Genomic DNA, 11,724 nt, shown 5'->3' on the forward strand with positions numbered 1-11,724 from the left:
ATTGGCAGGACTCTCCAGAATTGTTGGTAAATAATATTTGCAAAAGTATATATATATATATATATATATATATATATATATATATATATATATATATATATATATATATATATATATGTAATCAATTTACAATTTAATTAATATATTGAAAATTAATTTTACAAGGGTTCACTTCTGCCAGAGTTCTTTTTTTTACTGGATGCCCATGTCAGCTGTGATAAAGGATGATTATTTATGAAAACAAAATATTTACTAATTTACAGTTATGTCGAAGAAAAAAATGTTTATAATGAATACAGTGATGTACAATGATGTACTTAACATAAAGACAATTAGCCTCTTTTTTAATTTCCTGATGTTAAAATAGCATCCAAATCCCTCCCATTTTGAGGCCCACTGCAACGTGATGTAGGAGTCTGGTTTTCCCACCCACCAATTTGATTGACAGCCGTGTATGTTTGTAATGAATTAGTGATTTTACCGTCTTTACTTTATCACAACAGTCATGTGTGACTAATCGTCACAGAAAGGCTTGAATTAACTCCTCAACAAATACATCAATTAATCATTGGGACATTTATTTTGACAGCTCTAAAAAAAGGTTGGCATTCAATCAGTTTATCTCAAATTTATGCTCTACATCAGTATTATTATGGCAGAAAATGTCAATACACTGTAAAAAAACAATGCAGGGCTCCACAGAATTCATTCATGTGGTCCCAACACAAATCGATTAAGTTAACTAAACAAATTTAAGTGGACTGAACATAAAATAATTAAGTTGTCTGCAAAAAAACCTCAAGAATTGGGTTGTTTCAACTTGTTTTAAGTAGTTGGGACAAGCATCAAAATAATTTTTGAGTGTATAATTTAATATTTAAACTTATAAAACCGTAAATATTGGGGGGGAAATATGTATATGAAAATACATATTTTTCCAAAATGTAAGTTCTGAAAACACTGAACTACCGTCATTTTCTGCAATACCATACACTTATAGACATTTTAACTAAATAAAAAAGGACAGTTGAGCATAGCTTACTATCATGTGAAAGAATTTGAGCATGAATCATAAGAAGAGTGTCAATTCCGCCAAAACTACAATTCACTTCTGACATGAACGCAAACATATAGTGGGTGTGTTCACACTTAGCACATTTGATCTGATAAAAATCCAGGTGCAGTTGCTCTGTCAATGTGGTTTTAAGTCTGAATGCTGCAAACTTTAGTGCAAACCAAACAAGTGGACTGAGACCTCTGGAAATACAGTTGCTTTAAAATGATCTCACTGGTGTGATTCAAATTAAATATGAACACAACACAGACCAGAGACAGCTAAAGAAACCAAACACAAGACATGACCGCACAAAACTTAATCATAAAAAGCACTCTGTGCAAAAACATAGCTGGTAGTTTAAAAGCTAACCCTGATGAGTACAGTGAACTTAACCCATTTGAGTAAACGAAGAAGTTTGTGCACAGTAAAACCCAATAAATGAAGAGAACTCAAACCAACTGAGTACTGTAAAACCCAATAAGTTAAGGTAACTCAAATCGTTTGAGGAAACTGATTGCTACAAACCATTTGAGTTAAAAACAAATCTATATGAATACTGTGAACTTACTCCATTTAAGTTGAAGTAATGAGGTATTTAATTAACTCATTACCTTCAACACTGAGTTCAAAACTCTTTTCAAATGAGTAGATTTCATTTGACTGTTGGGTTTTACAGTTGTGATGTTGATGGAAAGTGTGTCCTTGCACCATTTGTTTGTGTGATGAAATAACACTTGAATTTACTTCTGGAACTAAAAAAAAAGTCAATATTGGTCAACCACTATATATGACAGCATCTTGTACATAGAGCATTATCTTTTTATTATTATTATGAACTTTCAAAATGATTATTGTCTGCACTTTTAATAAATATGTGGCTTTACTCAGACGCTCATGAATAACTGTGGTTTCCGCTCTGAGAATAGTATGTTTTCCGTTGATCAATTTGTTTATATATTACACTACTTTTTCTTTTTTACAGTTTGGACGTAACATATGGACAACTGAGCTTACATCCTGCAAAACTGTTATCGCAGAAATTAATATAATAAAAGGCCACATAAAAGAGCATACATCCATGGTTATGTTTCTTAACACACAGTTTAATTTCTTATTCTCAAAAGACTCCAAATCTATTTGGGTTTATTTGGGTCACACACACAAACATAGCCATTGACTTCCATGGTATTTTTTTCCTAGTAAGGATATTAGTGGCTACTGCTAACTGTCTAGTTACCAGCATTCTTCAAAATAACTTCTTTTGTGGTCAGTGAAAGAAAGAAACTCAAACTGGTTTGCAAAACCTGACACTGTGTACATTTTCATTTTTGAGTAAACTATCCTCATTCATTCATACATTTTCCTTCGGTTTAGTCTCTATTTTCGAGGTCGCCAACGCAGAATGAACCGCCAACTATTCCAGCATATGTTTTATGCAGTAGGTGCCTATCCAGCTGCAGCACAGTACTGGAAATCACCCATACACTGTCACACTACAGACAATTTAGCTTACACAATTCACTTATAGTGCATGTCTTTGGACTGTGGGGGAAACCGGAGCACCGGAAGGAAACTCACGCGAACACAGGGAGAACATGCAAACTCCAAACAGAAATGCCAACTGACCCCGCTGGGACTAGAACCGGCAACCTTCTTGCCGCGAGGCAACAGTGCTAACCACCAAGCCACCATGCCACCCCTAAACTATCCTTTCATGAGCAAATTAAAAGTGCACTGTCATGATATCATATTAGTTTTATATACTTAAATTGTACTTAAGTGGGTCAGAGAAGTACTCTTATGCTGACCTTATTCAGTTAAAAATATCATTTGAAACTGTAATACATTTTTATTTAATTGCAACTTTTATTCGGTATATATTATATTATTTTATATTATATTAAAGTATATTATTTTGAGCTAAATAACTTCAACATTACTTTCTGAGTTTACTTTTTTCACAAAAAGAAGTTTGAATGAAGGTTATCAGGCCAAATGTGAACCCTAAAGTGAATTTATTTTTTCAGCGAACTGTAATAAAATTTCAGCCAAATAATAAAAGACAAGCTGTGTCCACAATTCAATTCAATTCATGTTTTTTTCTATGGAGCTATTACAACGTAGATTGTGTCAAAGCAGCTTAACATAGAAATTCTAGTAAAGTCCAGCTTTCAGAGTTAAAGTTCAGTTCAGTGTGGTTTCAATTTCACTGCTGAAAGTCCAAACACTGAAGAGCAAATCCACCGAAGCACAGCTCCACGAGTCCCAAACCAAGCAAGCCAGTGGCGAGGAACAAACTTCACCATTTGACGAAGTGAAATAAAAAAACCTAGAGAGAAACCAGGCTCTGTTGGGCACGACCATTTCCCTCTGGCCAAACTTCCCGTGCGGAGCTGCAGTCTAGGCGCCGGAGCCTGGAGAGCACTGGACGTCCATCGTGGAGAACTGCAGGTTTGAGTAGGTCACCGGCGGGTGTTCACGCTGGCCCACAGGATCAATGCGGAGACTTGTCTGTCACTGGGGTTTTTCAGGAATCAGTCTCATGATCTCTAGAGGCCTTGGAATGAGTATCCCAAGGTGGAAATAGAAAATAAAGAAAATAGTTACAGAAGCTGCTGTTCATAGTGTCTTTAAACGAGATGCAAAATGGAGTGTTATAAATAAAAACAATAGATATATAAACAGACATAGAAAGAAACATGTAAAGCATATGAGTGTTTTTTTAACAAAATGTCTGGTGCATTAATACAGAAGGAGTGTGTTCTACAGGTGGTTGTCAAGCCTACTCACCTACGTGGAGCACATTCATGCATCATACAGTTATGTGATGCATTGAGTGTATGCTTTACTAAAAAGATAGGTCTTTAATCTATGAACTGAGAGAGTGTGTCTGAGCCTCGGACATTATTAGGAAGGCTATTCCAGAGTTTAGGAGCCATAAATGAGAAGGCTCGACCTCCTTTACTCGACTTTGCTATTCTGGGTACTACCAGAAGCCCTGAGTTTTGAGATCTTCAAGAGCGGGTTGAATTGTAGCAAGACAGAGAGTTGATTAGATAAACAAGAGCTAGATTATTTTGAGCTTTAGAGGTAAGAAGCAATATTTTATAATCAATACGGAACTTAACAGGCAGCCAGTGTAAGGAGAATAAAATTGGGGTGATATTGTCATATTTTCTAGACCTGGTAATAACTCTGGCAGCTGCATTTTGCACTAACCGAAGTTTATTAATAGAGGATGCTGGGCAATACAGTAATCCAGCCTAAAAGTCATAAATGCATGAACTAGCTTTCCTGCATCTGAGATGGTGATTTATGGTGATGGTGACAATTTTTTTTTAATGGTGATTTAAAAAAATTAAGTAAATATGTTACTTTCAGTTCATTCTGAGCTTGCAATGAACTGTCTGACTGCATTTCGCTCTACTAAATATAGTTTTTTGGAGAAAAGCATGGTATATGAAAAGGAACTAATACTACAACTGCAGGTGTTTCAAAGTTCACTGAGCAGGAACCACACCTTTATATTACTTTTGTGGTCATTTGCAGGAATACTATTATTAAATGAATCTTGTGTGACTTTTGTTTACAATACAGTTTGCCTTAAATTAGAAGGCTTTGAATAAATGAACGTTTTAAACCTTATTATATGTTTGAATTAAAAATGTTAAATGGAGGATGGCTCATGATAACTAACATACACAAATCCAACCAATATTATAATATTTTTAAAGCTGGATTCAGTTTTGAAAAGCTAAAAATTCAGCTGGATTTCAAGAGAGAAATTGAACCACCAAGAAACTGTGGAACTAACAAAAAAAAGTAATTATATTGACTATATTCCAGTAAAAATAATTTGTTAAGCATATATTTTTTAATGATTCATTTATTTTAATCCAAACAATATGTAGAATGGCTAATGCTGACTAAACTAACAAACAATAATACTGTCAATATTGTAATCATTTTCAAGTTGGAGTCAAGTTTGGAGCAAATAAATAAAACTAAAGTTTTATTTTGAATCTCTGGACTAGTTACTATATAATAATTATTTGAATTGGTCCTCTCACTGTAGACTGCTTCATATATTCTGTGCAAGATTTCCACAAGGTTTGGGAGCGGGTTTATAGGTATTTTTGACAATTCTTTTATTTTAAACACTGTTCTTCTATTTGTGAGGTCAGGCACTGATTCTGGCTCACAGTCTCCTTTTTAATTCAACCCAAAGGTGATCTATTAGGTTGAGGTCAGGACTGTGTGCAGGCCAGTCATCCACACCAAACCAGTTTATCCACAGCTTTATGGAGCTGTTTTCTGGAGTTTTTACTGGTCTTGTCCTGAATTCAATGATGGGGTGTCCCAAACATAACTGTACCTCTCATGTAACACATTTAAACAATTTTTTTTGTTTAGCATATAATATTATTAACCATTTGTATTACACAAGTTTTGTTTTCATTTCAAATTTCTTCATGTTTTTATTTAGAGTTTTAATGTGCTTGTGTGCATGTAAATGAGACAAACGATTACAAGTAAACATACTGAACCAGTAATAGTGTCAATAATTAGTAAACACATCTCTCTAGACTTATTTTTCTAGACAACGACAAATTTTTTTTTATAGTGGCTTCCCAGAGTTAATCTAAACATAATACATAAGTTTTATTGATGTCTTTTTCCACGGTTGAAAAGCTGGTTCAGCGATTACTTAAGACACAAAACATTTCAGTAAGCCTTACTGTTTCTTTGAACATACCTTATCCCTCTACTGCATGCATTATGATAGATCTATAAAAAATATTTGACTAGTTCTTTTGTTAGAATGTCTTAACATGAAGGGCTGAAAAAAAATTGGGGGAATTTTTTATGGTACTTTATGATATGTTGCCATATGAAAACAACGTCCAATAGTGGATCTAATTGAGAAATTTCTAATTTAGAACTTTCCTTACATTTAATAATTTTGTTGTTTGTTTTGATTTAATTGGTGTTGCAGTATTATAAACTTTAACACAGAACTTATAAATGACACCTTATACATATACTTTCCAACAACTGATATTCCAACAGCTTTCATTTATTCCATTCTCTTTGCTGAATATTATTGAAAACAAACATAATATTGCATTATCATTTACACAACATATGCATCAGAATAATGTAGCTACTAGCTAACAATGTTTATATATTATACTATATACTATACTACGCCTGTCTCATCTGCCTTTGAGCTAACTTACCTAAACTGTCTCCATCACTGCTCTTATCAAATGTCCAATTTGCATCATTCTCATGGTCACTAAAACCCATGTCATCCTCACTTTCATCTGCAGGAAGAGCCAGTTCTGTCCTTTTCTTCTTTCACTTACCATGGAACATGGTGATCCTCACTAGTACACTGTTCCCTGTATTTATATATAATCAAAAGTATTGCCATTAAACTTAAAATGCAAATGCCATTAACATACAACTAATCAACATTATGGTGACGCAGTGGCACATTAGGTAGTGCTGTCACCTCACAGCAAGAAGGTTGCTGGTTTGAGCCTCGGCTGGGTCAGTTGGCGTTTCTGTATGGAGTTTGCATGTTCTCCCTGCGTTCACGTGGGTTTCCTCCCGGTGCTCCGGTTTCCCCCACAGTGCAAAGACATAAGGTACAGGTGAATTGGGAAGGCTAAATTGTCCGTAGTGTGTGAGTGTGTATGGATGGAGTGTGCTGGAAGAGCATGTGCTGGATAAGTTGGTGGTTCATTCCACTGTGGCAACCCCGGATTAATAAAAAGACTAAGCCAAAAAGAAAATGAATGAATGAATTAACATTACATTACTAGCATTCATGTTGTTATTGTTATAACTTAAAAGATCACAGCTGACCTTGCTAGCTAGCTAATCTATCGCAACTTCGCACACATACATTTAATCAATTTACAAAAAACTAATTTGATAAAAACTTTGAGTTGTGAATATGTCATGATAACTTACTGGAGGTGACGTCTCAGATTTTTTGTGGATCTAAAATGAGTTGATCCTTTGTTTTTATAGACTTTTTCATTTGTATTCAGCAACTACTCACAATACACACCAAAACTAAGGTCTTGGCTACACTAGGTCTTCTCTTTCCAACAAAAAAATTATTAAAAATAGAACCTTGGTCTTAAAGAAACAGTTTTATGGAAACACCATGCAGTAGAGGTTTAAGATGTTTGCATGTCTTTGGACTGTGGACCGGAGCACCCAGAGGAAACCCACGCGAACACGAGGAAAACATGCAAATTCCACACAGAAATGCCAACTGACCCAGCCAGGCTTAAACCAGTGACCTTCTTGCTGCGAGGCGATCGTGCTACTCACAGCGCCACCATGACACCCTATGCTAGACGATGAAATCAAAATAATTCCCATTAAAAACAGCTTTAAATATTTTTTACGCAAATATGCCAGACAACTAATTAGCAATGTCACATTGTATGCCATGTGTACATATGATAGTAGTCTGGCATTGTTGTTTTGGTACTCACCTGATGTCGCAGGTTTCACAAAATCATACTTTATGGTAAAGACAGTAAATGCATATACTTTTTAGAAACGTACACATCAACCAGTTTGTGAAAAGTTTGCATATTTCAAGCCGTGTTGTGTAAACGAGTGGCCAAAATGCATTAAAGTTCAAAGTTAAGTTAAAAATACTGTGTGAACGCACCTTTATTTCGGTTATGCAGCTGCTATCAACCAGAAACATGTGGGTCACCTCAGAGAGTCAAAGCTTTGCAGGCATGTTTATGACCCTGAATACAAGATTTTAAGACTCCACTTCAGACAACTACAAATTTTCTTCATCTCAAACTGACTCACAGCATCATATCAAGCAGTGTTTCCCAACCCTGTTCCAGGAGGAACACCAACAGTGCATACTTTGGATGTCTCTCTTATCTGACCCATTCATTAGAGGTTTTGGAATCTCTTCTAATGTTCTGATGAGTTGATTCTGTGTTTAAGTAGGAAGAGGTTAAAAATGTGTTTATGTGCCTTCAGGAACAGAGTTGGGAAACACTGATAAAAAGGATAAATGAATGAATTACGACATTCTAGTAGTACAAAAGCAAGTGCTTCATTATCTCGGTCAGATGAATGTATTTAAAAACTGTGAAGGAGCGTTTGACACGTACAATCTTGTTAACCTGACATGTTATTTGTACTACTACCCAGTGGCTTTCTTGAGGTTCATTCTGGTTCCCCGTTACACACCATCATGCTTTGCAAAAACACCTGCACCGCAGAGCTGTTTTTTTTAAACTTCCTGAGAAAGTTTTAGTGTCATCCTTCAGAAGGCAGTCCATATTTCACACGTGTGAAGTCGTCATGAATTCACGTTTCTGTCAAGACCTCAGCATAAATACTCCTCGCTATTATTTTGACCCTGTTTCGAGATGATGTGTAGGAACTTTAAGGGGGGGGGGGCAGTCTGACCTTACAAAAGCACCTGTTTCTTTATGATTATGATTAATCATGTAATGTAAGTTTATGTTGAGCGTAGTGCAAAAAATGTTGTACTTGAGATCGAGAAAACAAGAGGTATCATGCAGGAAATGTCTGGATCATGAAAAAAGAGGTGTTCTTCAACATGTATTATGTTTTCATGCATTGAAACAAGTTAAGAGCTTAATTAGAATGTGTGAAGTATTACATTTTTCTTCCACACACTAGGATGTGTCCTGCTAATTAAATGTTTTAGGTGAAAAAAAAACCTAAGAGACACTTTTACAATGATTTACAGAATAAACTATTTAAATGGCATTCATTTTATCAATAGATTATTCCAAAATTGTATATACAAACTTTTTAACTATATTAAGTACAAGAATATGCAAACATTTGTGATTTATCATTGTTATGCTGCACTGTAAAACCCAACAGTCAACTTTATTAAATGAAATGAGTGTAGTTAACTCAAAATTTACTGAAAGTTAATCCTACTCATTTGAAAAGAGTTTTGAACTCAGTGTTGAGGTTAATGAGTTAATTAAATACCTCATTACTTCAACTTAAATGGAGTTCACAGTACACGCATAGATTAGTTTTTTAACTGGCAACTTGTAGCTAACGGTTTCCTCAAACGGTTAGTTACCTTTACTTATTGGGTTTTACAGTACTCAGTTGGTTTGAGTTCTCTTCATTTATTGGGTTTTACTGTGCTCAGATTGCTTTGTTTACTTAAATTGATTAAGTTCACAGTACTCATTAGGATTAGTTTTTGAACCCAAATGGTTTGTTGCAATCGGTTTCCTTAAACGTTTGAGTTACCTTAACTTTTTGGGTTTTACAGTGTGTCTCTCTCCGGTTTTACTCATTTGTCAGCAATTAGTTTCTAATAATTTTTAAATGTAATCAAATTTGTGTATGGTTACTTAAATATGCACTGGTCAAATTATTATTGTTATTATCATTCATTCATTCATTTTCTTTTCGGCTTAGTTTTTTTTTATTAATCTGAGGTCGCCACAGCGGAATGAACCACCAACGCATCCAGCATATGTTTTACACAGCAGATGCCCTTCCAGCTGCAACCCATCACTAGGAAACATCCATACACTCTCATTCAAACACATACGCTACGTTCAATTTAGCTTACCCAATTCACTGCGCCACCCAGCAGCCCTATTGTTATTATCACAAATTATTATTATTATTGTTATTATTACTACAAAATATCCTATTATGTTGTTTCATCAATATGTTGATATTCTACTTTCCAGAAAAGTTATTTAAAACAGAAATTTGATTTTATATTCTATGTAAATCATCTTAGAACCATATATATGAATTTTATTCTCAGATCTCAAATATAAGTTTACTATTAAGGCAAAAGTGCATTTGTTATGTGAATATAAACTATGTTAAGATATAATATTACTCTATGTTACTGTATTGATGGTGTTAAATATAAAAATATCATGCACAATATGTTTATTTACTTTAGAAAAAAGTAACTTACTTTTACATATATATTACAATTTAAATATACATCCTCATATACTGTATGTTTCTGTTTCTAATGCGAACAAGCACACATGAACAAAAGGGGAAAATTGAGTAGACATTGCCATTTCTTGTTCTAACATTCCAAACTGCCTATTCATCAGTAATACACTGTAAAAACCAAAAAGTTAAGGTAACTCAAACCATTTGAGGAAACCAATTGCAACAAACCATTTAAGTTCAAAAACTAATCCTTATGAGTACTGTGAACTTACTCCATTTGAGTAAACGAAGCAATTTGAGCGCAGTAAAATCCAATAAAGGAAGAGAACTCAAACCAACTGAGTACTGTAAAACCCAATAAGTTAAGGCAACTCAAATGGTTTGTAGCACTCGGTTTCCCCAAACGGTTTGAGTTAAAGCTAATCTATATGAGTACTGGGAACTTATTCCATTTAAGTTTAAGTAATGAGGTATTTATTAACTCATTACCTTCAACACTGAGTTCAAATGAGTTCAAATGATCAAAACTCTTTTCAAATGAGTAGAAATAACTTTCAGTCAATTTTGAGTTAACTACACTTATTTCACTTGATAAAGTTGACTGTTGGATTTTACAGTGTAATAATAATGTAATAATGTCAGTAAAAATAAATTATTTAAGGTATATCATCATTTGTTCATTCAATTTCTTTTCGGCTTAGTCCCTTTATTATTCAGTGGTCACCACAGCAGAATGTTCCGCCAACTTATCCAGCACATGTTTATGTAGCGGATGCCCTTCCAGCTGCAACCCATCTCTGGGAAACATCCATACACACTCACTCACACACTACGGATAATTTAGCTTTCCCAATTCACGTGTACCGCATGTCTTTGGACTGTGTGGGAAACCAGAGCACCGGGAGGAAACCCATGCGAACGCAGCGAGAACATGCAAACTCCACACAGAAACGCCAACTGACCCAGCCGAGGCTTGGACCAGCGACCTTCTTGCTGTGAGGCGACAGCACTAACTACTGCGCCACTGCGTCACCTTAAGGTATATCCTGTATAAAAATAAAAATAAAAGATACCCAGGACCACAAAACCTTAAGCCAACAGTAAATTTACATTAAATTATAGATTTTCTTGAATTGACAAAAATCATTAGAATATTAAAGTAAAGATGAATTATATCCATGAAGATATTTTGATAATTTCCTAGCATAAAAATATTAAAACTTTTATGAGTAGTAATATGCATCACAAAGAACCCCATTTGTACTTTAAGTGGGGTTTTCTCAATATTTCAATTTTATTTAACCGTCAATTTCCATCTTTCAAACAGTTATTTGTGCCAAATATTGTCCATCTTACTAGATCATCCAGAAAGTTTATTAATTCAGCTTTCTGATGATGTATAAAAACAGAAAACTAACAAATATGACTACTTTTGTGCTTCAGTGCTGTAAATGGACTCCTGGATAACCACGTCATAAAGTTCAAGTGTTTGAGCTTCACCACAGTTTGGATACAGTGTCTTCAAACGCACTGCACAACATTAGCGACCGTTTTGTTTACACGGTAAACAAAAACAGTCCTGACTAATAGTGTCCAGCAGTGCTCAGAGTGCAGAAGGTTAGAGATGCTGTGACGTGCGCTCATTACTCATCAGAACTCACGTAAATTACACAGACACTCGCGCCTTC

The sequence above is a fragment of the Danio aesculapii genome, chromosome 6 (assembly GCF_903798145.1).
Source record: "Danio aesculapii chromosome 6, fDanAes4.1, whole genome shotgun sequence".
Taxonomy (NCBI): domain Eukaryota; kingdom Metazoa; phylum Chordata; class Actinopteri; order Cypriniformes; family Danionidae; genus Danio; species Danio aesculapii.